At 48.8% G+C, this 5,799-nt stretch overlaps 2 long non-coding RNA genes across 2 annotated transcripts; both read left to right on the forward strand.

The window, feature by feature from the left end:
* Positions 1 to 1,010: 1,010 nt before the first annotated feature.
* On the forward strand, positions 1,011 to 2,176 carry LOC311210797. Its single transcript, XR_014618557.1, has 3 exons — positions 1,011 to 1,878; positions 2,000 to 2,049; positions 2,149 to 2,176. It is a non-coding gene; the product is annotated as an uncharacterized lncRNA (long non-coding RNA).
* A 154-nt stretch (positions 2,177 to 2,330) lies between these two features.
* On the forward strand, positions 2,331 to 4,706 carry LOC311210796. Its single transcript, XR_014618556.1, has 7 exons — positions 2,331 to 2,529; positions 2,639 to 2,774; positions 3,486 to 3,615; positions 3,799 to 3,837; positions 4,267 to 4,377; positions 4,499 to 4,548; positions 4,648 to 4,706. It is a non-coding gene; the product is annotated as an uncharacterized lncRNA (long non-coding RNA).
* The last annotated feature ends 1,093 nt before the right edge of the window (positions 4,707 to 5,799 follow it).

Genomic DNA, 5,799 nt, shown 5'->3' on the forward strand with positions numbered 1-5,799 from the left:
TCATGTCACGAAGCTCTGAGGGAAGGTTTGTGTTGTCAGCCTGTTCATCCCTTATCCGAAGCGAAGGGAAGATTGTTTGGTGTTTGATTGTTTTGGCGTATAGTCTGTTCTACACCTAGATTTTTCTTTCTACGTTAAAAAAAAAAAAAAGTTTGAGCTATTTCCAGTTAAGCAATTTCCAGTTACTTGCTGGGTTGTATTGTCCTTTTAATGTTCAAAGCTGCAGCATAAGCATGGGGATTGTTGCTTCTAGAAACACCCCAGTTCTCTTGTCTGCAGTCTGAATGCTTCTGAGCTAAAGCAGATTTCAAAAAAAAAAAAAAAAAAAAAAAAAAGAAACACACACACACAAACAACAACAAAAAACCACCATTGGGTGATTTGTTGTGAATGCGACGATCATTTAATCCCTGTGTTTTCCCAGGTGGTGTGGATAATACTGGTTGCACTGTTGGAGCTTGGATTCGGAGAGGAAGAGGTGAGCACAATTGTATGTTGCATCAGCAGTAGTCAGCATTGTGGAGCAGGTGGGCATCATGGCTGGCGTGTTAGTGAATGCCGTTATTCTGTTTTTGCAGCTGATGATGAGCCCGGCAGTTGCCTAAGATGACAATCAGTGCCTGTGCATTTCTTGAGGCGGAGGGAATTTACCATGCAGCAACCTGAGAGCTAAGTTGGGGGGCACCTGGTATTTGCGTATCTGGGGTGGCTAATGGGAGCTGGGAGCCAGAGCAGCATGGAGCCAGCTGGCTGAATAGACTTGGTGCCACTGTGAGGGTGGCTCAGGCTGGGTCACGTTCAGGCTGCTTGTGGCTGGGTCACCAGGCTAATAGAAGCAGCGGGATTATTTTGTAGCGTGAGTGGGTGCACCAGGCAGGACAGTTTCCTTCTGTTTGTCTGTCTTGTGGTGTTGCTTCTGCAATGTCTGTTCTGTGCTTCTCAGGTCTTGATATCCTTCTAGCTTTTTAGACTGGACTGACTAGACAGGCGACTTGGTAGCGGTGCTGAAGGGCCTCAGTGCTTGTTTTGTCATCATGACTCTGATCCGAGCACTTCTTGTCTTGCAGTCGCTGCTTGAAGTGCAGATCTGTTTCAGGTCTTCTGCATCGTATTCGGTTTGAGATCGTGTCTGTTTCCATCCTCATTCTTGCAGAAGTCATCTGGGCTGCATCAGGAGCTCTTGCTTGGGAATCGATTACCTAAGCATCTTCTTATGGGGTTTTCTCTCCCCATCCTTCTGGTCTCTTGTCTTGAAGGCAGGCTTTTTAGGCCTCCATCATCCCAGTTTTGGCAGTTGCTTCCAGTCACATGTCGTGACATTTGAGTCTCTCCTTGGGTCTGCTGCAGAGCACCTGTTCTGACTTGCTGTTGCCATAGGGCTTCCCTCTGGGGGTCGCTTTTTCTTGTGCCATGTTGTGTGTTTTGCTTGTAGTGTTTGTGGCGTGCCTGTGTGTGTATGTGTTTGGTCTGAAGCTGTCCTGCCTGGCAGTTAGTGATGACATCTAACGTGGCAGTGCATGGGTGTACTAATACATTGTCTGGACTGTGTTGGCGACGACATCTGGTCTGCCTCTGGGCACGTACTGAAGGGCAGCAGGCACAGTCATCTCTGTGGTGTTTGTCAGATGTGTGTGGGGGGGGAGAGTTGAGCTGCTTGCGAGCAGCTGCTCGCATAAGTGCTTGAACAGTGTGCTTGAGGAGGTCTGTCGAATCTTGAAAGCTTACAGATATGGGGTTTTGAAACTTTTATTTTTTTTTTTCTATCCTGTCCCCAGTAGAGTGTAAACCTTTGGAGGAACCTGTCACAGGAAAGAGCTCCTTCTGGAACTGTTCAGCACTGGGTAGGCAGCTCAGTGACTGGCTTGGTCTACTTCTGAGGTATGGGGGCTGCTGTTTTGAAATGATAATATTGTAAATGGAGTCCCTTTGTGTTGTTGAGGGATAGGTGCTAATGCTGGCAGCTGAACGATTATCTTGTGACCGTTTTCATTTGTTAAAGCTGAAACACAGTGTACAACACGGGACTTGACCGGAGCTGCTTTTGGCAAGGTGAGCGATGAACAGATGTGGCAGGTACTTTAGGGGTGCAGTTGTCACTGCAGTTACTTAACTGCACAAAGTACAGTAAAAATCCTATTTATATTTCAGAGGTGTTGTAGCTGGCCTAAGAGAGCAGATGGAAGCAGCTGCCTCGAGGGCAGGTGAGGGGGCCCGAGGTAAGGGAGCAGATGAGAGTAACTGTCCTAGCTGTGCTGTGTCTTTGGATGCTGCTTCAGCCTATGCTTTTCTTTTTGTTTCACAGGTGTGTCGCACAGGCTCAGAGGGGCCAAGCTGCACTCTGAAGAGCAGCACGAGAAGGGCGGGCTGTTTGTGAGCTGGATTGGAGCAGAATGGTCAAGTAGCACGAGGTGACTGCGAAGGGTCTTGCTTTGCAGGTGCCATGGCAGGCTCTCCACAGAAGCAGTTGAGGATTTGAGAAGAGGTTGCAGATCATCGAGGAGCGACACGTGCAGGGATGGCTTGAAAACGGTATGGCTGCTTTCTCTTCTGTTCATCAGGTGTCCCAGGCAATGTGGGCTGTGATGTTAGTCTTTAGAATCGGAAAAAAGCAGGTGCTGATGGCTGTCTTCTTTGGTAGGCAAAGAGTTGCCAGAAGCCCCGTCCTGTGTAGCCTGGGCACGCCTCGCTGAGTATGAAGCCTGCTTTCCAGCAGTTCTGAAAACTGTGTTGAGGCTGAAACGCTGCATCTGTGTTTGGTTTGGGGTTGCATCTTGGTGAGTGTAAGGATGGATTTTAAGTGGGTGCAGCGGAGGGCCCGGCCCCAGTGTCCTGTAGTGTGTTTTGACCCATGAGCATAGCCTTTTGGTTCTCAGATAGCCTACTGAAGTAAGTGATTTTTGCTGCGAGTGGAACGGAATTGATTTTGTTGGTGTATAATCTGTTCTGCTCCTAGATCTTTCTTTCTATGTAAATAAAAGTTTGAGCTAATTCGAGCTGAAAAAGCTTCAGTTGCTTGCTTGTTTGTATTGTCCTTTCAATATTCAAAGCTGCAGCGAAAGCATGGGGATTGTTGCTTCTAGAAACACCCCAGTTCTCTTGTCTGCACTCTGCATGCTGTTGAGCTAAGCCTTATAAATAAGTAAATAAACCACAGCTGCTGCTCCTCCTCTTTCTACTTTCATGTGCTTTGCCCCTCCCCTTTCCCAGGTGATTGGGTTTGGGTGCTGGGTGGGACCAAAAGGTATATGAGCCCCAAGTATGCTGTCAGAGAGCTCCTTCTGCCTGGGCTGCTCTTTGGGGTAAGTGTTTTGTTTTTCCTTCAGTCAGTTGCAGGGTTCTCTAGGCAGGCTGGAGTCTATGGATTTCTGGAATTCTAAGTGCTTGGAATTCACTTAATAGAGGGATATTTAGTAGTGGTTGCTGGCTCACTGTTTTTTGGGATGGTGGCTTATGCTCCTGTGTTTGATCTGTATTTTAATCTCTAGATGAATCAACCCAGTTGTGTAACTCTCCAGAGGACTTAAACCTGCTTGATTACATGCTAGAAGAGGCTTGACCGCGTTGGTGCAGTATTACCAAGAGACTGAGCAGGGTCACCTTTTTCATCTGCAAAGGGTATGTCTGTCATTACCCCTGCCGGTGCTGCTATGCATTCATGGCCTTGTGGCATTCGTGGACTTCATTTTTTTTTTTTTTTTTTATTTGTCTAGCTCTGGTCTCTGTGTTTGAGTCCTCTGCATGTGCTGCACTGTTTGCGTATCCATTGTGGATGTGACCTTCTCTCTTTGTTTCTTGTAGCTCAGAGCATAGGCACGGAAGCTTGAACGAAGCATGAGGGTGAGTGGACAGCAGTGGCGGCCCCGAGTTGGTCGGTGGTGTTTGTGGCGTGCCTGTGTGTGTATGTGTTTGGTCTGAAGCTGTCCTGCCTGGCAGTTAGTGATGACATCTAACGTGTCATGTGTGTGTATGTGTTTGGTCTGAAGCTGTCCTGCCTGGCAGTTAGTGATGACATCTAATGTGGCAGTGCATGGGTGTACGAATACATTGTCGGGAGTGTTTTGGCAAAGACATCCGGTTTGCCTCTGGGCGCATACTGAAGGGCAGCTGGCACAGTCATCTCTGGAGGTTGGGAGATGTGGATTTGGCAGAGTTGATCTGCTTGCGAGCAGATGCTCGCATAATGCTTGAAGGGTGCACTGTTGAATCTTGAAAGCTTACAGATATGGGGTTTTGAAACTTTTATTTTTATATCTTTCCTGTCCCCAGTAGAGTGTGTACCTTAGTAGGAACTGCTCACAGGAAAGAGCTCCTTCTGGAACTGTTCAGCGCTCCGTAGGCAGCTCGGTGACTGGCTTGATCTACTTCTGAGGTGCTGAGGTAAGGGGGCTGCTGTTTTGAACTGATAATATTGTAAATGGGGTCCCTTTGTGTTGTTGAGGGATAGGTGCTAATGCTGGCAGCTGAATGATTATCTTGTGACCGTTTTCATTTGCTTAAGCTGAAACACAGTGTACAACACAGGACTTGACCACAGCTTCTTTTAGCAAGGTAAGAGATGAGCAGATCTAGCCGTTACTTTAGTGGTGCGGTTTTCACTGCAGTTACTTAACTGCACAAAATACAGTAAAAATCCTGTTTATATTTCAGAGGTGTGCTGTAGCTGGCTTGAGAGCAGATGGAAGCATCTTCCTCGAGGGCAGGTGAGGGGGCCCGAGGTAAGGGAGCAGATGAGAGTAACTGTCCTAGCTGTGCTGTGTCTTTGGATGCTGCTTCAGCCTATGCTTTTCTTTTTGTTTCACAGGTGTGTCGCACAGGCTCAGAGGGGCCAAGCTGCACTCTGAAGAGCAGCACGAGAAGGGCGGGCTGTTTGTGAGCTGGATTGGAGCAGAACGGTCAAGTAGCACGAGGTGACTGCGAAGGGTCTTGCTTTGCAGGTGCCATGGCAGGCTCTCCACAGAAGCAGTTGAGGATTTGAGAAGAGGTTGCAGATCATCGAGGAGCGACACGTGCAGGGATGGCTTGAAAACGGTATGGCTGCTTTCTCTTCTGTTCATCAGGTGTCCCAGGCAATGTGGGCTGTGATGTTAGTCTTTAGAATCGGAAAAAAGCAGGTGCTGATGGCTGTCTTCTTTGGTAGGCAAAGAGTTGCCAGAAGCCCCGTCCTGTGTAGCCTGGGCACGCCTCGCTGAGTATGAAGCTTGCTTTCCAGCAGTTCTGAAAACTGTGTTGAATCTGAAATGCTGCGTCTGTGTTTGGTTAGGGGTTGTACCTTGGTGAGTGTAGGGATGGGTTTTAAGTGGGTGCAGCGGAGGGCCTGGCCCCAGTGTCCTGTAGTGTGTTTTGACCCATGAGCATAGCCTTTTGGATCTCAGCCTACTGAAGTAAGTGATTTTTCCTGTGAGTGGGACAGAATTGATCTTTTTTTTTTTTTTTTTTTTGGCGTATAATCAGTTCTGCTCCTAGATTTTTCTTTCTACGTAAATAAAAGATACGAAGAAAAAGAAAAGGTACATTGTTTTTGGGAAACCGTGGGATAGGGTTCCTTGACCACATAAATGCAGTAGTGCTTAGAGAGTGAGCAGGGTCACCTCCTTCATCTGTAGAGAATAAGTCTATTCGGGCCCATTTCGGCGCGGCGCCGCCCGGGCCCATTTCGGCGCGGCGCCGCCCGGGCCCATTTCGGCGCGGCGCCGCCCGGGCCCATTTCGGCGCGGCGCCGCCCGGGCCCATTTCGGCGCGGCGCCGCCCGGGCCCATTTCGGCGCGGCGCCGCCCGGGCCCATTTCGGCGCGGCGCCGCC

This window comes from Netta rufina (genome assembly GCF_964035555.1).
Source record: "Netta rufina genome assembly, chromosome: 6".
Lineage (NCBI taxonomy): Eukaryota > Metazoa > Chordata > Aves > Anseriformes > Anatidae > Netta > Netta rufina.